The 20,994-nt window shown below is 42.7% G+C and overlaps 1 protein-coding gene across 2 annotated transcripts in view; it reads left to right on the top strand.

Annotated features, from left to right (window-relative positions):
• Window positions 1-1,806: 1,806 nt before the first annotated feature.
• The window catches only part of ZNF407 (zinc finger protein 407), a 334,832-nt gene continuing 315,644 nt past the window's right edge, over window positions 1,807-20,994 (top strand). For both annotated transcript variants that reach the window (XR_014590699.1, XM_083867457.1), the window contains exon 1: window positions 1,807-2,134. The gene's annotated coding sequence lies outside the window, so the exon portion shown is untranslated. The remainder of the gene's footprint in view (window positions 2,135-20,994) is intronic.

The raw sequence follows: 20,994 nt of genomic DNA, 5'->3' as shown, positions 1-20,994 counted from the left end.
TACTCATTGACTTATTCAGCTGCATTCTTATATATTTTTATTAGTACAACTATTTCAGAACACAGAACCTCTTCTGAGCACAACTTTAGAATTCTGTATATACCTAAGCCAGAACATTAAATGTAGGGATGTCTGTAAACATTTCATAAATACGGCTTATAATTACAAAATAAAATTAATTATTTTTGGTACAGGTAGGATTTTTTCCTTAGATTATTAGTGACTCTGCCTTAGCTGCTACTTGTCCCATACCAATGGCTCCCTCTTCAGGCTATTCCTAAAATACGCTGCCTCTCTTCATTCTGTTAGAAATATTTCAACTTGTGAGACTCTACTTGGCACGCTCATGTCTTCTCCAGTATGTTTCCTCTCAGTAAGCAAATAACTGATGGACCAGGCAGGCCCATCTGCTGTTACCTGAGACCCAGACCTACAAATCTTTTAAGATATTTGAAAGGAATTTGTAAACTGCAGAGAAACTGAACTTAAAGGACATCAAAAGGTTGTTTTACCTCTTTTCCCCATGCTGAAAAATATCTAGAACAATCAGATTGTTCGTAATTGTGTTATTCTTACAACTGTCAGTGGCTTCTGTAGACTCTCAAAGTGTTAAATCTGAATATGTATCTCAAATCCCAAAGATATCTTCACAAGTCCCAAATCCCAAAGATATCTTCACTACAAATTTAGCCATATTCTGTGGGGATTTCCTATTATACACAGAACAATTAAATTCTGCACTATAACCCTTAGGTACAGGACAAGGAGACAGCCCTCTCTCACCAATGTCCTGGGTGGTACTTTACTGTTTTAAGTTCTGTATATTCATTTCAGATCTTTCCCAAGACACTCGTAAAGTCCCGTGTGCTCCACTTTGCTCCAGTGAAGGGCTCAGGCCACAGCAACTGCTTTGTTTTCAACCCATTCTTACAATCTTTACAACCCACAAGAGAATTGGCATTGCTGTGCCATAAGTTTAGCAAATTAGCCAGTGACTAACTGGCTGAACAGCACTCTAAGTTGTCACTTCTGGCTGGTGAACTCATATACGCTGTGTGACCGTAAAGTCAATGAACTGCAAACCTATTCCCGAAGAGCTGTTCTCTCCTTGTGTCTCTGTGCCCCGGCCTTGAAGAAGGCAAAATGCTGTATAACAGAGATACTGTCTACTAAAAAAATGTTGTGTCATCAGGAGATAAATGGGAAACCTGCATTTTAAAAACTATAAGCAACAGTGAAAAAGGAACTGCATTTCACCACAAGCAAGTGAACACTCTTTACATGTTGCTTCTTTGCTTTGATATTGCACTTAATCATTTGACTTGGCTTAAGGAAGAGGGAAAGAACACTCAGGATTTCGCCATCACGAGTTTATAAAATATCTATAAAATATCTATACATCCCTCCTGCCTTCTTCAAGTGTTTCTCTCTTGAACTGCACTCCCTGAATGTTATTTTAATACAGCTTGGAGCGTCAGCACCTTCGACTGATAACCCTAGTGAGCGGCTGCGGGCTCTGCGAGAGGCTCCCCCTGTTTCCCGCTCCTGCAGAACAGGTTTCCCAATGGAGCACATCCAAATCTCGCAGCAGGGCGATGCAGGCTGAGGACGTGAAGCACAGCTTTACGCCCAGCTCTGTGCGGCCCAAGGTGACACGGGCACAACCCAGGGCGGGGGCTGCCCCAGGGGCCGAGGCCGCGCTCCAAGGAACGAACGGGCAGCTCCGGGAAGGCCCCGAACCGCGCCCGCGGGCTCCTGCCAGCGCCGTCTGCTCTGCTCCGGCCGGCAGGTGCAGGAAGCTCCGGCCTCGCCGGCAGGCGCATCCCGGGAAAACCCTGGGGGCTCCGTCCTCCCTTCCCGGGCAGCGGGGCGGGCACGGGGAGCCAGCACCGATGTCGGGGCCGGGAAAGATGGCGCCGTTGGGCGCGCGGCGGCGGCCGTTGTGCGCGCGGCCTCTCGCGCCCGCGGTAGCACGAGCGGCGCCTCCGCTCCGGCTCCCGCCCCGCCGGCCCCGCCGCGTCACGTGGCGCGCCCCGCCCCCCGCGCGCCGGGCGTGACGCAGCGCGGCGGATCTACGGCGCGCCACTGGTGACACGGCTCGGCACAAGCGGAGGCGCTCGGCTCCCCCCGCGCGGTAAGCGCTGCCCGCCCCGGCGCGGCCGCCCGGTCTCGCCGTCCAACGGCGCGAGGTGAGCCGCGGCCTCGGCCCTCGCGAGGGGGTCTCGCGGGGTGGCCGCGTCGCCGTCTCCCCTCGGGCTTTTTGGGCCTCTGCGCTGCCGTCGTTTTTTTTTTTTTTTTTTTTTTTTTGGGTGGGCGGGCGAGTTGTGGCGCACGAGCCGAGCCAATCCTGTGCCTGCTTCGCCCCTAGCTGCTCGCCGATTGGCCGGGGTGCCGAGGGCGGGAAGAGCACCCCGTGCGCTCATTGGCTGCCGCAGCCGGCCCCGGGGCCGTGGGGGTCTTCCCTTCCGCTGTGCCGCAGGCGGGCGGCGGCAGGGGAAGGAGAAGGAGCGGGCACGGGCCAGGGCAGCGAGGACACAGGGAGGGAGAGAAGAAGAGAGGGAGAGACAGACGGACGGAGAGAGAGAACCGGGCGGGGTGGAGACCCGCGCGAGCCGCCACCGCGTTGCGCCGTTCCGGCTGGCGCGTGCTCCGGGCTCCTCCCCCGTTCCCCGAGTTCCCCCCGCCCAGAGCTCCCCGGGGCCGGAGCGCACGGGCGGGTGAGGCTGTGGCCTGAGGAGACAGCGGGGCTCGGCGGCGGCGGGTGCCGGCCCGGTGGAGCCACCGCCCCGCGGGCACAGCCCCGGGCCCCCGCCCCGAGCCGCCGGGCGAGCGGTGTGTGCGCGGCGGGGACTGCGCAGGCGCGGCGGGGCGGGCGGGAGTGTCGGCGCGGGGGGCTCGGCCCTGCCACGGGTGGGTTCGGCCGCCCGAGCCCTCCCCTGTTCTTACTTGCCCCTCCTTTCCCGAAGGTTGCTGTAGGATAAGCGGGGATGAGCTTTGAGAAGTGCAGCGGTTGGCCGTGAGGGACGACGCAGGTGACTGCAGGAGCTCTGAGCGTGGCTCTTGTAAGGGATAAAAGAAGGGTTGTAGCTGCTTTTTCTTTATTCTGCTTCAGTCACCAGGCAGAGCAGTCACAGAGTTACAGAATTAGGTGGGAACAGACCTCTGATACACCGAACAACGTTTCGTCAACAGATAGCACTGTGTGCCACATCCAGTCTTTCATTAAACGCCTCCAGGGACAGTGACTCCATTACTTCCCCGGGCAGTCCATTCCAAAGTCTAATCACACTTTCAGTAAAAAATTCTTCCTGATGTCCCCCCTAAACTTCCCCTGGCACAGCCTAAGGCTTTTTGTCCTCCCATCCTATTGCTGGTTGCCTGGGAGAAGATGCTGACCCACAGCTGGCCTCTCCCTACTTTCAGGTGGTTGTAGAGAATGGTAAGGTCTCCCTTGAGCCTCTTCTTCTCCAGGCTAAACAATCTCAACTCCCTCAGCTACTCCTCATGGGACTTGTGCTTCAGACCCTTTGCTTATTTACTGCCCTCCTCTGGAGGTCAGGCTCTTGATTCATGAGCACCTCCTGTGCTCTCACAGTCTTGTGATTTTCAGTGTGGTTTTGTCTGATCTGGGGAGTCAGAGTAGACTCTTAGGGAACCTGTGGGATTGTGGCAGGGAAAGCAAATTCCCATAAACAGCATAGCAATGTTAGTACACTTCTGAGGGTGTGTCTCTTCAGTAGGAAAGATCATTAAACCAAAACTACTAATTTAGGTGGCCTTTGAGGGATAGATTATCATCTATATGTCCATTACATAGAAAATTTTTTTAGTGTGAGAGTGGTAAGGCACTGGCACAGGTTGCCCAGAGAGGTTGTGGATGCCCCATCCCTGGAATTGTTCAAGGCCAGGTTGGATGGGGGTCTGAGCAACCGGCACTTGTGGAAGGTGTGGGAAGTAGGTGATCTTTAAGGTCCCTTCCAACCCAAGCCTTTCTGTGAGTCTGTGTTCTGTCTTGTTTAGTTTGAGTTCATGTGAAAGGTTTCCATTTGCTTTCAAATAACCAGTGTGGCCTGTGAACTACAATGTTAATATTAAATGTAGTGTTAGTTGGAGGAAGGAAAAACATTTGTGATCTGAATGCTGTAGCTAGTAGTGATCTTAGAATTTATAAAGTTAAAGGTTTTGTTTCTGTTTTCCTGTGCCCTCTTTACTTCTTTGTGTAGTAGTACTGATGCAGACTTGGTGTTGTCACGTGTTTGTACTCATCCATATGATGCTAAGCATGATGGTATCACCTTGGGAGTAGTAAATAATGGAAATCTGGAAGTGCAAGGGTAAGAGTGGCAGTGGTGGATTTTCTGGTGGTGAAAAACCGTAATAGACTAACATACAATTTAAACACTGTATGTAATTCCCTGTGATTCTGTCCTTAATAACCCAAAGGTGTGGCATGTGAAGACTATAAATTTTCCATTCCTGTATCAGAACATGAGTAATCAAGATGTTTGTATGAGGCTGGAGGTTTGGATGCTGGGATCTATATTTTTCCCAGGTCACACCTCTTCATGAAAGATGAAGACAATTACAGGCTTCAGTTGGGTCTCTCTTGCAATCTCCTACACTATTCACAGCAAGTTACATTCATCATGGAAGTAACATTGCAGTCATTCCATCCTTATTTCATAAATTATTTCAGCATGGATGTATAATCAGATTGTAGCTTTTATATATAAAATATGGAGCCTGGCAGTAATTGTATAATCCATACATTTTAAAAAAAAGTCAAATGCACTGATGTGACAGGATGATGATGGACTGTGACTTTTTCAGTATGTTCAAACATGTCACTTTTATTAGCATTTTGGGAAATACAATTCAAACGACATGAGTTAAATCCTTTACTATCATTCTTCTGTAGGAACTGTTGTATAGTAACAGCATCAAAGATTTCTAATTTATTTGCATGAGAGTTTTCTTTGTTAGAAACGCTTTTAAAACTTAAGCTGTGTTGTCTCTCTTTATAGAAAAACATTACTTGGAGATAGAATGTGTGTGAAGGAGGTGTCAGTCACCGTATTCCATTAAACCCAACCTTTTGTAGTGAAGAACAGGATTTTCTTATTAGTGTGCACAACATTAGAATGGGATGGCTTTGCTTTGCCTAGGTTTTTTTTTTTTTTTTGGCTTGTTTTTTTTTGGCTTGTTGTATATTTTTTTTTTTTTTTAGTTTTTTGAATGTGTACAGTGTTGGGGTTTTGTGCGTGACATGGAATTTACAGACGGATTAGCACATGAAACGTGGTTGAACTGGAGTTGCTCGGTGGCTCCTGTTTTTGAATTTCCTAATGTGGTTTAGAATTTAAATACTCTCTTTCCCAGGAAAACAGAAAGGCTTCGTTGGATGGATGACCCCATCAGTCAAATAAAAACATTGGTTTCAGATACACCTGGTCTAGTCATTCATTGAAATGAATGCCTTGGTATTATGGTGCATGTTAAAGGTACTAAAAAGTTGACCTTTTAGATTGAAATTTAGAGTATAACTTAATCTTTTGAAAGCCTGGGGAGAAAGACAAGATGGTGTGGTTGAACAGATGTAGTGGCTGTGTTTCCTTCAGCTGTTCACAAAACCAGGCATGCGGTGGAACGGTCTCTCCCCTGTGCTCTCTGTTGTGTGAGGAGTCAAGTGGAAATGGTGCTTTCACTTTGACATATTGTCGGCAGCTGCCCAGCAGAGCATTTGTGGATATTCTTCTACCCCAGACAGCTCTTTGTGTTGGCATTGCCACCGTGGGGTAGCACAGGCACCCAGTACACAATGCCCGGCCAGCAGCAGCCAAGGCATGGAGGCACCGCTCTTCCCGTGCAACAGGAGTGGGAGGAGCAGAAGCAATGACTGCAGTTCTTGGTGGATGCAAAGACATGAAGGAAGTGAGCACCTGTGATCACAGAATCAACTTGGTTCTTTCTCAAAAGTCCTTTGAGATCAAGTCCAGTCTCTGACCCAACACCACCATGTTAGTTAGACCGTGGCACTAAGTGCCAAGTCCAGTCTTTCCTTAAACACCTCCAGGAGCAGTGACTCCATCACTTCCCTGGGCAGTCCATTCTAATGTCTAATCACCCTTTGTGTGAAGAAACTCTTCCTCAAGTGCAGCCTAAACTCCTCCTGGCGCAGCTTAAGGCTTGTATTGTATTGTCCTGTTGCTGGTTGACTGGGAGAATTGGCCAAAATCTCTCAGGCAAGTACAATGTTTAGTACTAACAGGCATAGGGTTATCCATGGATGTCTTGGAGATAATGAATTGAGAGTGGGGTTGCATGAGACCTGACATTGCAAACTGCTTAAATCTTGCCCAGCCCGTGGTGTCAAAGTTCATGCAAAATCTCTCCTGTAACATCAGAGTGATTTTGTCTTTGTGTTTACTTTTGCAGTGGACATTCTTACACAAACATGTATGAAAGTTTAAATATGCCTATACCTACTTCTAAACTGGAATTTTTAAATTTTTTGGTTATTATGGGCTGTGTTAACACATAAACTGAGATTGTTTATTAGCATGCGTGTATAAAACTAGTGAAGCAGCAAAAAATGTAAAGATGTTCACGTAATTTCCAGTTTTTCACCTGCAGAAATTCCGAAGGTGACTTTTTGCTTTGCAGAAAGGAGTTACATGCTTAAAACAGGGAAATCATACATGCTTTCCCGTTCTGCAGTTGTGAATTCCATTAGTCCTGTTTGTGCCATCTGCCAGAGGAGAGTCAGTAGTGACAGAGCCGTCTGTAGCCCATTGTAGGTGTTTATGTTAAATGTATGTGGAAGTTTTCATATTTTACTTAATCTCAGTTCTTCAAAATATGAAGATGAAAGAAAGTTATGTCCCAAACTTATGTCAGCAATCTATAGCTCTATAGCAGAAAGAAACCTAGCTTTTTTTCCTCAGTGTGGAAAGGAAAACTACAGTATGTGCTACTCGGTTCACACACATCCTTTCAAAGAAATTACCTAAGTGCCTTTTAGAAACAGGCACTAATGGTGCTCCAGAAGTAAAATGCATGATCATGACTGCTTTTTAGTCCTGTTAGCAGAGTTGTTGATTGCTATTTTATTTTTTTTTTTTTTTGCTTTGTTTTGTTTTGTTTGCTTGTTTTACAACAGGCTGACCTTTTTTTTCAGTAGTCTGGCCTACTACTGAACTACTGTATGGGTTTTGTCTAAGTGAGGCTGTGAATGTTCTTAGGGTTTTTTGATCCTTAGTGGTACAGGCATAAATTTTAATTCCCTCTGTCTTTCTGAGTCCAGACATACAAGTGGCTCTTTTGTGTGGCCTATGCAATGGCCTGGGGGGAGGTGTGCAGAGTTAGGGTACACAATATTTCAGTGTAGAGATCTGAATGTGTACATCTCTGTAGGTTACTATTTTGCTACAAGTGCCTCTGTAGATGCTTTTCTAGCTGTTACTTCTTTGTCTCCTTGTGGTTACAAAGCTGTCTCTTCTTCCTGTCCTTAGCCCCATCTTTGGATTTGCAAGAGTTCTTCTCAGAAATATAGGTAGCAAGACATAGAAAATACATATAAATGTTAAAATCCACTGGAATTACAAGGGGCAACAAAAGTTACTGGAATAGTAATACTAAGTTACCATTTTGTATGGAAATCATTGTTTCATTTGATTTTTTTTTTTTATGGAATCCATGCTGGTTTCCTGGTATATAAGTTTTTTTATACTTATATAACTCTTATATAAGTATATAAGAGTTACCTGGTATATAAGCTTTTCTGTAGGAAACATTCTAGCAAGAAGTTTAAAAAGTGTGGAGGTCCTGACAAGAATTCTGATTCAATCAAAGACAGATTGTTGTGTTGCCATTTGGATGGCCTCAAGAGCTTTGGTATGGCTTTATATATGTGAGTTCTCTCTTTATATCAGATTTTCAAGCTTGGGCTCACTCTGGAAGAGCCTGTGACCCTTTGTCTGTTTCCATTCAGTGGGTTAGATTGGATTTATTTAAATGTTTGACATAAACATTTGCTATGAACATGAGATAGTTCATGCTTTAGGACTCCTAATCAGGAGGAGACTTACTTTACCTGTACTGGTGGTGTGTGTAGCATGTTGGCATCACCCACTTCTTTGTTGGAGGGAGAAGCATGGACAGGGGTCACCTTTCCATATAAGTTCACATGTGGAAGCATCAGACTTGCTGCTCTTGTACTGCCTGGAGGGTCGATTCCTCTGGAAAGCCCTGTGCTGGCTGTGTGTGCTCTAGCTCAGTCACATCCTGCAGGATGCCCAGAGCTCACTGCATGTGCCAGGGTTTTCTGCTCAATGTTCTGCAGCCGTGCAGGAAATCCTGCGTGACTGACACATGTCAGGTTTCCTGGTGCATGGGGTGCAGCCAGTAAGTGGAGGCTTCTGAGGAGCATGTCTTGACGTTCCTGGGGCAGCCAGCATCTATGGACATTATTATGCCAGAGTACCATGGCATAGGAATATGGCACTTCTGCATTTTGCAATGTCATGTGGTCTTTTAACATAGAGAAAGAAATTCCTGTTGCATGCTTGTCTTCCATTGAATGTTTTAGTGACAGTGAATATTTAAGTTGGATTGTTCCTAGTCCTTAAGAAAAGGGTAACAAACTCCATACATTCAGTGAAGGCAAAATGTTGCACTTTCCTGGTTCCTTGATGTGTATGTAACATTCTTTCTGCAGGGATATATGGACATTGGATTTGGAACACTGAATACACAGTGAGGGCAGCAGTGATCCTTGTGTTTTGGTTTTTTGTTTGGTTTGTTACTTCTGTCTTCTTCACTTTCCATTTTCAATGCCAGTGAAGTAAAGGCTGTTTCTTTCCGTGCTCCCCATGTGAGGCAAACTGAGGTTTACCTAAATCTTTAAAGGGAAGTTCTTGCATTGTGTCATATAAATTGTTAATAGGATATACATTTCTGAAAGTCAGAATGGATAAATATAAAATCTAAAAGCATTGATAAACTGCAGCTTGTTTTTTTTTGGTTTACATTGGCATCTCCAGAATAAAGTGCAATGAATACCAAAAATTACTAGCTCAGCATGTGTAACCTTTACTGGGCAAAGCCTGCCTGTTACAAGTCAGAGTTAATTTTTTTTTTTTTATTGGAGCCAGTGCTAGCACAACATTTAAGTTCAAAGATACAGTACATAAAGATGTTTTCTGGATGTTGTCTTCAAAATCTGCCAACTTAGTTTCTATTGTTCTGAGTTTTATTGGTACAACAATGGACTGATTTGAATTGCATTTGTTTTTTTTTCCTTGCCTGTTGTTTGCATTTTCATTTTAAATTATTTACAAGTCTGAGTCTTGAAGATGAGAGCCTAATGAATGCTTTTAAAAATAAAACCTTCTTCTTTAAGCATGTTATGCTTCATGTTTTGAATTTATAACCCAAGCCTTAATGAATAGTTTCCTAGTTGCTCTCATCTTAGAATTTATCAGCTGTCCTATTTACAAGTCTTACCTATGCAATGGAGAGATAATTCCTGTTTACCTTAAATGAACTGTTCTTGTTAACAAGCTTAAACTGCTAATTAGGAATAATATGGCAATGAATACTATGTCAAACCTTTTAGTAAGAATGCAAAGACGTGATATTTAGTTGTTGAGCCTTTTTCTGGTATATTCTGTGTAAGAATACTGAGTGTTGTGGGTTTTGCTATCTCATATACATATCAGGTTAATAGAAAGTATTTTAGAAAGAAACTATGGCCTATAGGTCCTCACAGAAGCCGGTTGACTTCTGCCCTACATTTAGGAAGATGTGTTGATGTCCATGTACTATGATACTGCTAAAAGCCTCTTCGTTGCAAGGCTTCAGATAGATGTTGGACTTGTGAAGAACCCTTATGACTTTATGTTTATGTCCAGGTAGCATTTCTGAACAGATAAGTTATTCTTCTGGAAAAAACAGCAGGGATAGCAGTAGTTGCTTGTTTTGAGCGTACATTAATGTAATTTAATCAGGAAGGAAAGAAAACCTGAGCCTAGAATTTGATGTTATTTACCTGGATATAAATGGGAATATTTCCATTTAGTTTAACAGAATTTTTTCAATTTGTGTCAGAATGATCAAAATCAGAACCTGACCCAAGCTCTCTATTTCATAATTTTTGTATACAAAACCAAAGAAATAGAATTGGATTTTATATATTTTTTGTCAAAATGCTACCTCAAAAACCAGGTTGGTTCTTGAGCAGAGGTTTTATAATACAGTGTTTTACTTGTTGGTACTGGGAACTTGGCAGATATATGAAAAACTGCTCTTTTTTTTTCTTTAGTAAGTTTCTCACTAGACTTTAAGTGTCAAAAATGCAGACTTGTGAATTTGAGTGCCATTCTAAATCTAGGTAGCTCAGAAATTCTTGACAAGTATTGCTTTGACTTCCTTGTGAGTGCCTCAGATACCTGCAGAGGGTTGTATATAGGCTTTGTTCCTTGTCTCCTTTCCTTTGTGTCACCCAAAGAGTTTGCAACAGGGATGGCAACCTGAGCAGGGGAGGGGTGGAAGAGACTGAAGAGAAAGTAGACAAAGGTCTGGCGTTGACCTTCAGCTGCTCTGGAGCAGACATCTGATGAGATACAAGGAGCTCCTTCTGTCAAACTCCAAGAATCCTTCCTGGGCGCAAGGTCGTTGGGTGCAGAAGGTGTTGTTTGGAGAGGACAAGTGAAAACCTGACAATGCATTTTGCTAGCTCTGGTCAGGCTATTCAGGTTTCATTTCCAGGTAAATAACATGCTGAACTTTGCTGGTGGAGGTTGACTTGCAGGAATGCTTTCTCTTTTTCTTCATTCACATCATCATGAATTTAGATGTTGCTGATTTCAGTAAAGTGTATTTTGGGGGGGAGTGTTAAATAAAGTTTTATTTCAGAGGATGTGTACCTTTGTATTTTGTATGCTGAGGGTATTTACTCCCTAAGGGGATGGGGTTCTGAGGAGGTGACTTACGGGCAGAGGCAATCAATATATTACACCAGCTACGACAGAGGGAGAAGTGGACGAGCTTTCAGGCACACAAACTTGTCTTTGTGTCTGCTGCTGGTACAAAGATAATTAAAATATACTTGAAATGAAAACAAAATCTCTGAAGTTTATACTTAAATGTTGCATGGAAGTGCAGGACAGTAAGGAGTATGTCTTTTTGTGGGATCAAATAATATCTTACTATTTACATTTGTTGTACGTACTCAAAGGTCTTTAGTCTTGCTATTAGAGAGTTTTGGGTGGCAGTATAACTGACAGTGCTGAGAAAACTGCAGTTGAAGTCACTGCGGCCATGATTTAAGTTTTACTTTATTTTTCAATTATTTTTCATTCTTGTAAGTTATGTTTCTAGAGCTCTTTGGGATCTGTTTTGTGAGAAAAGGAATACTTCACATAATATTTAAATTTTGTTTGAATAAACCACCTGGAAAGCACAGGGGAAAAAAAAGTATATTTCCTAAAACAAAATCGCAGTAGGAATTTTGCATTATAAAAGATGATGTTCATAGTGCTGGATTTGTTTAAACCGTCAGAATTGCAAAGCATAAATAATTTCATAATTTCACACTTTCCAGTGAAGTCAGACCCTGATTAAGAAGTTGACAGCCTGAAAGAGTCTGCTCTTTGACAGTGATGTCTGTATTCCCTCAGTTTGTAGCAACTGCATATAGGAAAACAAACTGAGCTTTATTCCTTTTACTTTGAATGAGAACCCTTTTTGACAAAGGGAGAATATTCTTTTTATTAAAAGTTTTCATATTTTAAATGCACAGGTATTTCAGCTTTTCTGCTTTCAGCTAGCATATATTTTGCTGATACCACTTCTTCTTTCTGTCTTGGTCCTCACTGTCTTTCAGTATGTTTGATATTCATATTTCTTTTTTATTCCCTCTTCCTTGCTGTGCTTTTTTTCTTCCTTTTCTTAAACAAATAGACAATATGGTAATATGAACTCTAATAGGAAAAAGGCATTGTTTAACTCAGTTGGGGTACTGCTAATCCAGTCACCAAATGTAACCATAACACAGCATGCATTTTAATTATTAAATATAATGGAATCTTTGCATTTTAAATCTAGAGCTATAAACCACTTGTTTGAAAATGCACAGTTCAGCACTATGATTTTAGCTTGTTGTGAATTACAGGGCAGTATTCTTTGATCAGTTATTACAAGTTGAAGATTAGTAGCATTCAGTGCTTGTGTTAATTTTCAGAGTACATATAGGAGTCACTGCAGGTCAAACTGAAGCTCAGTCATGTATATTTTTAATGATTTAGGGAGCTGACTGGATAAAGCAACGTTAAAATGTATGGTTAATTCAGTCATGCCAGTCATTCCAAATAGGGGTAATTTAAAGACACATTTTGAGGACTAGTATGCCCTCAAATTCTAGTACTTTGTAAAATATGCTGTATTCTCAAAAACCATATTGTTGAGGTTTTGCTTCTAGAAATACTTGTTTGAATAGTTCTTGAAAGCACTCCTAATGATTTTCTGGTGACCTTCCACTAAATACAAGCTGCCAGGTTGAACAATTAATAAATGTTTTCTCATGTTCGTTCAATACATATTTCTGTAATGAATACATTTTGATCATAAATTCTAATAAATACGGTGATTTCAAATAAAATAATCTCATAGTCTGCATTTTTTGACATGAAGTATAAAGCTATTCCTAGAGTAAACGTGGATTTTAGTGACTCTTCATAAAAGATTCCTAGTCCCAGCATGAGATGTGCAGGCCTGAACAGACTCTGGTTTTGGGACTGGTGGACACCAAGTTATGGAGCAGCTGCAGGAGGTTTGGAGGAGTAGGAGGCTTTGCTCGGGTACCTGCTTCGGGGTGCTCACACTGCAGGTGTGCCCCAGGTACAAGAACGAGCCTTCTCAGGTTTGGGAGCAGTAAATGATATGGGAGCAGCTCTGCAGAGTCAGTGTCTTTTTCCTAGGTTGCCAGATTTAGCAGCTCTTGTTTTCTGGGCTTAGGACTTGTGCTCACTGTTTTTCTCTAGCTTAGGGGCTGTCTCATGCTTATTGAAAAGGAACTGGATTTTTTTTCTTACCTCTCTGAATTGGATATGACATATCAGTACCTAAAACTCCAAGTCTCACTTTCTGATCCAGACATTTTAAGTCTTGACACTGGGCAGTACAGTAGTGGCTAACATACCAGGTGGATACAGGTATGAGTGATTTTGGACTGTTGAATTTTGGGAATTGAGTGCAGATTTTTGTGCCATGGGACCATCTGATCCCTTAGAGGATCCTTGCTGCTTGGTTTAGCCTTTCCTTTTCCTTCTTCTTTTTTCTTGTTGGTGATCTGACATAAATTCCATAAACAGGTAACTGATTTTACATTTGCAGCCTTTGCTCTTTGAGTGTGGTTGTTTTAAGGATACGTTTGCCTTAGAACACAAATTTTCTCATTTTTTCTGTTGTTCCTCATGGTTTGTCTCTATTGCAAATCAAGCTATATCAAAATAAAGAATGATAACAATGTCTAGTAGATCCTTAAAATTCATACTTTGTAGTTCTTTTTTATACCTTTTTTGAGTGTGTGGCAGGAGGGTGTGTAGGTAATGTCTTTCTAATGTGTTTGGTTTTTTGTGCATATTTTGGAAATATCCTCTGCGGTTCCTATATGCCAGATTAATCTAGTGCACTAAAAGATCTTCCTGTGAAGGTTATTATGGGGACAACCTTCATGCCTGAATCATGGTAGAGAACCAATGAATTTATAAATGTTACTTAGTTGTATTATGGGAATTGGTTGCAATATATGTACATAGTCCTCATGGGCTGTAGTTAAAGAATTGCCAAGAGAGAGACTTTTCTGATGAATAAACTTAGCCGAAGACTAAATAAAGGCTGTGTTCAAACACATGGTGGTTTCCTCTAAGCAGGAGTGCAGCATCACCTGAGGCACATGAGAACGTCTCTGGACTTCAGGTTTTTGCCAGGTTCCCTGGTGCCCCTGAGACAGTGTCTGCAGGCATCTGCCTGGTGTAGCTTGGTTGTTACTCCTGCCAGCTCATCCAACTCACCAGCTGCACTATGACAACCAATGCAAGGTTTTACTCCTTTGCTGCTTCTTTCTATTCCTTTCGAACCATAAGATGGGGACTCTGAAAAAAAAGGTAAATTTTGCTGTTGTGCTCCAGGAAAAAGCTTAAAGTAAGATACTGCTAGCAGGAAATAGTGTAGGTTGTAGCTTGCACCTTAAGGTCATAGGTTGCTTGTCTCTTGTTGCCTTATTTCAGGCTTCATTTTGGAATCTGCCATCTTATGTATGAATTGTTTTCCACGCTGTCTTAAATAAGACCCTTTTAATCTTTCTGTGAACTTCTGATGGGTTTTATCTGCCCTTATTTTTCAGTTAACTGCCCTTATGTTCAGTTTTCATTGCACTGTATGTTGTCCAATCTCCAGTTCCTGGATTCTAAAGTCTTATATCTTTTTATTGCGAGAACCGTTTTTTTACAGGCTGTTTTTTCTATTGGTCATTTTTAAGATTTGCTGATATGTTTTGTCTTGTCTCTTCTCTGACACAGGTGATTTTAATGTTCTTTGCTATTCTCACTTATTTTCCGTTTGTCCGGTTCCCAGTTGTACAGGTGACTTCAGGAGATAGCAGTGGGATAAAATGGCCTGAACCTGACATGTCAGCAGCAGCTGGAGGCCAGTTCCTGGCTCCCATCTGCCCAGGGGCTCTTGTGCAGCCAGCTGACCAGAGCTCCTTCAGGGGATGGGGTGGAAAGATGTGTCTGAATTATAAGAGATGGCTCATACCAACTGATTGAACTGGCCAAGAGTTAAAATTGTTAATCTAATTGCTTTTCTCCTTCTCTCGTCTCACATTCTTTCTTGCCTTCCTCCTGAAGCTGATTTTTTTTTTTTTTAATTTGTAAAAGGAAAAGTATACCAACTTTTACATATGAAGTGGATTTTTACAGCTGAGTTATAAATTCCAAAAACTAGGTGGTTTATAATGGAAACACTTACGGGGGAGAGGGGAGGGCACGTTATAATACATATGTAACCTTTTTTCCCCTCTCTTTAGTGAATAGACCGTTTAAACTAAATTAAGTAAAGGATATAAATTCTGTTGTTTCAGTTTTTAATATTTCATGGCTGATTTTATAGATAAAAGTTACATTTAATAATAAATATGAAGAAGAATTTATACAGCCTGTTCTAGTTTGATATGGAACAGCAAATCCCATTTCTCTGTAGCTGTAAAGAAAATTCATTATAATGTCTTTGATTGTAAGAGATGTCTTCATTGTGATTAGTTACACTGATAATAAAACAACCTTTTTACAAATGGCACAAGATACATGAGATCTCATGTGTCTGCCTTTTAATAGCGCTGGATGTGTGCATTTGCTACCTTTGTTCTCTAGTCCTTTCATTTATAACTGGGCACTTCTAAAGTCTACAAGTTATTAAAAATAATCTAATGTAATTTTTCTTTTGAAGCATTCTGGAGAGTGAGTTATTAATGCAACTAAACATTGTTAATTGTTGAGTTGTCAAAATACAAACTAATTTTTATTAAAAAGAAGTGGACTTAGGTAATTTTATTTCATTCCAAATAACAAGTTTTGTAGATAAAATAGTGAAATCTGAATATATGGCATTACTTTACAAATCCTTTTTAAGCATCTAAAGAAATAACCTGATTTTCAAATGCCCTATTCCCACTGAATTCAGTTGAATTTAGATGTTCATAGGTATTTGAGTAATTTAAAATGCAGATAGTGGCATGAGGCTGCCTGCGTAAAAAGCTGGCTTGACCGTAGGGCCCGGAGAGTGGTGGTGAATGGAATTACATCCAGCTCATGGCTGGTCACAAGTGGTGCTCCCCAGGGTTCAGTACTGGGACCAGTTCTATTTAATATCTTTATCAATGATCTGGACAAGAGGATCAAGTACACTCTCAGTCATTTTGTAGACAACACCAAGTTGGATGGAGTGTTGATCTGCTGGAGGCAGGAAGGCTCTGCAGAGGGATCTGGACAGGCTGCATCAATGGCTTGAGGCCAGTTGTGTGAGGTTCAGCAAAGCCAAGTGCTGGGTCCTGCCCTTGGGTCACAACAACCCCAGGCAGCACTACAGGCTGGGGCAGAGTGGCTGGAAAGCTGCTGATGGAAAAGGACCTGGAATTGCTGATTGATAGTGGCTGAACATGAGCCAGTGTGTGCCCAGGTGGCCAAGGAGGCCAGTGGTGACCTGGCCTGTATCAGCAAGAGTGAGGCCAGCAAGACCAGAGAAGGGATCATCCCCCTGTACTTGGCACTGCTGAGGCCACACCTTGAATCCTGTGTTTGGATTTGGTCCACTCACATCAACAAACACACTGAAGTGCTGTGTCCAGAGAGGGGCAATGGAGCTGGTGAAGGGTCTGGAGCACAAGTCTTATGAGGGGCTGGGGTTGTGTAGCCTGAGAAAACGAGGCTCAAGGGAGACCTTATCACTCTCTACAAGTACCTGAAAGGAAGTTGTGGCCAGGTGGAGGTTGGTCTCTTGTCCCAAGTGACACTAAAAGTGGAAATGGCCTCAGGCTGCACTGAGGGAGGTTTAGATTGGATTTACAAAAAATTCCTGTACTGAAAGGATTGTCAAGCCCTGAAACAGGCTCCCCGTGGAAGAGGTGGAGTTTAGCATCCCTGGAGGTATTTAAAAGATGTGTGGATGTGGCACTTGACCTGATTTTTAGTGGTGAACTTGGCAGTGCTGGGTTAACAGTTCAACTTGATGAACATAGTCTTTCCCAACCTAAACAATTCTATGATTTGGGGAGAGGGAGAATTTTGTGAGGGATTCATTAAAAGGGATATTAATTTACTTTTTGCCTTGTACATGCACCTAAGAATACTTGGATGTCTTTAACATGGTAGTACAGAATGAGATTGATGAGAAAAGTTTAATGGTTGTAATAAGATCCTTTGCATATTTACATTGCTATGATTTGTGCTGTTACAGGGGTTCAACCAGTAAAATCTTCTGAATTGTTTAGTATATGGAAATAATATCAGATATAAAATCTGTGTGCATTTGCTCCAAAATTTTAACTTGTAAAATGGAATTGTATTTTAAATTGTAAAATGGAATTGCAGGGTCACTGTTAGAAACAAATTCCTTTCCTGTTTCATGTAAAAAGAATTTGATGCTTTAGAATGAGGAAGGCTGCTTAGCTGACAAAACAGAAGTTGCATTTGATTATCAAATACTCAGGGAATTTACCAGAAAGTGAGAGTCTGAATCATAGCTCATGGGAAACAATAGGATGTGATGCTCAAGTCTTCTGGAAAATTCATGATGGAACAGCACACCTAATGTTAGGTTTCACTAGTGGTAAAAGACATAAACCAACATTTTTGCTCTGTTAACTGTAAGGTTTAATTTTATGCTCTCTTCCATTGATGATAACAGCTAGGAAAAGGGTTAACCTATAAAGTTTTTCCCAGGGTGAATACTAGGAAGGTGACTGTTGATGACTGAAACAGATGACTAAATATTCTTTTTACCTTCTGAGAGATAAATAGGCTGCATCAGGAGCCTTTACTGTAGGAAGCAGCCTCTTTGACTTGCGGTCACTTTCTGTGCCCACATTGCTCAGTCAGAAGGACTGACTCTGTGGTCTGGGCTGCTCTGTCAACTGAGAGCTGCCAAAACCCAGCCCTTCTGTGGGGGGCAGATCTGGCATTGTGTCCTGGCTGTGCTTTGCTGTGATAAGTCACCATGCGGGTCACCCATCTTGTGGTCCCTCAGGTCCTGTGGGTGTTTGAGCTGAGCAACAGCCTGCTTAGTGATATGTCAATTTTTTCCTGCCAGGAAAGTGTTGGAGCAGGTGCAATTTATTACTTTAGTTTGGTCTCCGGGTACTTGCCCTTGGTTGCTTCTGTGTATGTTTTCTGTGTTCATTAAAACCTATTGATCTTGGGAAAGTTTGTGGGATTGATTTCAGCTTGGTGTTTATCGGGGAATTAGTAGTATTTTTTGTAATAACACTCTCCTAAAGCATCCCTGAGAGAAAGAGTGATTTCTCTGAGGAAATACGGAGTCTCTGCAACCAAGTTGCAGTTCTGCCCCAACTCCCAAGGTCCCCTTGCCCAGGCAAGCACTGCATGGTCCTTCTGTGACCTCCTGTGATGCCCAGGAGCTGTGTCGGGGCAGGGTCCAGCAGCATCTGCACTCCTTGTCCAGGAGAGCCTTGGGGAGCAGAAGGCCATGCCTGGGACCACCAGGCTGACGAGGCACATCTGCCTAGTCTGCAGAAGAGGAGGGCTGTGGTGCCACCCTGATCACGCCAGATGATGGTGAGGTTAGCAGTGGCTCTGTGTGGCTGCTGGGCTCTGGTGGGAGGGAAAGACTCCCCACACCTTGGGCTCCATTGCTGATATTTCCCAGGGAGCTGTTTGATATTTTGGTGCTGACTGGAGATTGGAGTTCAATTTGATAAACCAACTGTGGGAGGACAGAGATAGTGCTGAAGGCAATCTTGCCCTGATATATTGCACCTGTGTTAATTACCAAAGAGTGGGAACAGCCTTGCCCTCACAGGTACAGGTGTGATGAAAGAGTAAATGACCTGGTAGAGAGTCAATTGGAGTCTGCTGGCTGAGCTGTGAGGAGGGAGGGACAGAAAGGGTGAGACATTGTACAAGGGACAGACAGGGTTAGGTGGCCATGCTAGGGACAGGAAGGAGTGAGCCAGAACTGCAGAAGGAACAGAGAAGGAGAGAAAGAGCCAGAGCTGCATGGAGGTGCCTGTGAGAGGCTACATAGGAAAGTATGAGAGAGTTTTAGATAACAAGGTGCTGGTGCTTGAAGCCTTCTTCAGTGTCAGTCTTACCTCCTCCGTCAACCAACAACTCAAGGAAATGCGTGGCAGTCTTGTGTAGCTGTTAAACAATGTGCTTCAAAATAGGGAAAAGGTTTTGCATGCTTAAGATACCCAGTAAGCAACTCTTAGAGCAGAGTTAAACTTCATAATTTTTGCAAGTATTAGGGAAGTGGTCCCCAGTACAGCTCTTCCATGTTGCTGCACCCCGTGCACCACTCCTGCAGGAGAGATGAAAATGTTAATTGTCAGGTGATTCCTTGTTTGGGAATGCAGTTGAACACCTGTGACTCAGACAAATAGTGCTACCACTGTGCATATGGGCATATTGCTGGTTCTGGGAGAGAGCTGAGTTTCAGGGACTGATTTAGGTAAGCACCAAATTTGTTGTATTGAAGCAAATAGTCATGGAGGGAAGTGGATACTGTTAACGAGCAGTGGCATTTCAAACCCTCATGGTATTTGTTGCTAAGCTATCAGTAAGTGTGAATGCTTTAGACTAGTAAGTGGGGATTTTATTTTATCAATGATGGTGGTATCAGCAGGAGGCTGTTTCTTGTAATTCCTTCCCCTCTGCAGGTTTATCTGCCTAGGATGACCCATTCTGGCAAGACGTGGTTTCATCATGTGGGCTGCAATAGGAGGTGGAAGCTGCTCTGGCATCCTCTGGCCTCTCTCTCTGGGATAGCAATGCCTTCTCCCTCATTCACTTTCACTACCTACCTGCTGACCAAGTGTTTTGCTGGAGAGGAGTGGGAGCCTGCTTGGCCTTCAGCCTCTTTTTGGTCCTCAGCTGAAGTGAAGGAGGCTTTTGTAGCTACATGGATTAGTTCTTCTAGTGAAGGGCTTGAGGATGGGGAAGGGAAGAGGCTCCATGGTATGCCATAGTAGCATCCCTTGACTGCTATCACAGGCACCACAGAAGTCATGAATAATTTTTCATCATCCCATATTACCAGTGCTTGGACTCATATTGCCACTGTCACACTGGTACAGCTCCCATTGTTGTCTTATATTGGTTTCTATCTCTTGACACAGACAGATGTGTCACAGATGGAAATTAGAGTAAAGATCAGTTGTAACCCCTGAACTGGTCTGAGTACAGAACTATGTAGCATTAAAAGTTCTGCAGTGACTGTAGCTGAAGGATGGGTTTGTTCACCTGAATGCAGGTAACAGTTACTTCTGGAGGAAGCCAGGCTTTGCACAGCTATACACGGTTTAAGTCACAGTCTTGATCATCTAAGTTACTGGGGAGAAGAAATCCCTCTCTGTGTTGCAGAGGACATGGCAGCACTGTTGGGATTGCTTGCATAGATTACAGGAAAGCATTATGGAGAAAAGGTGTGATTTGTCATCCAGCTTTTCCTCTGCACATTAAGGGTTTACCTTCTCCATAGCTGAGATCTGTGTACGGCTATCACCTTTTTATACTGATTCCTAATGATGGATATTAATTTCTTTTTGGTAGAAGTCCAATATAAATATATAAATAGAAAGAAGGAAGGGCTGGTTTGTTTGCTTTGCTGAAACTGTGCTTGAGAGCTGCCTGTGCTGGAGGGATTTGGGACACCATCTATTACACAGAGCCCTTCTGAGCGCACCTGGTGTGAGGGAGCCCCCTGCTTCCACTGTACTTCTCCCCAACACCCTCTGCTTTATGTGAGCAACACAACTGGAAAATCAAAACTGAAAACATGTCCATTTTGTATGTCTTGTAGGATTGAGCTGAAATACTTCCAATGTGCTCACTTTTATTTCATTGAAGAGAAAAACAGGGTTTGTTTCTAATAGTTAAATTTTTGAGTATGTCTGTGTGTCTACCCTAATATAGTAATTTGATGTAGACAGACATGTGAATATGTAAATTCTAATAAATACTGTAATTGAATAATATCAGCTGTCCTTTCTGCAGCTATCCCTACCAACAGAACATGTAACACTTTTCTGCTCGATCTGCTTTTCGCAGATGGAATGCGATTCCGTCCTTGTATGAAGTGGCCACCAGGGGTCATCAGAATGCTTTTGTTTTTATTAACGTTTCCTTTTCTTCGGAAGCATATGTACACTTTGTGTTTTCTGAAAACTTTGTTAACCTATCACACAAAAAACCCGAAGTC

This window comes from Zosterops lateralis (genome assembly GCF_965231275.1).
Source record: "Zosterops lateralis genome assembly, chromosome: 1".
NCBI classification, from domain to species: domain Eukaryota; kingdom Metazoa; phylum Chordata; class Aves; order Passeriformes; family Zosteropidae; genus Zosterops; species Zosterops lateralis.
This window is presented reverse-complemented; position numbering and strand designations above follow the sequence as displayed.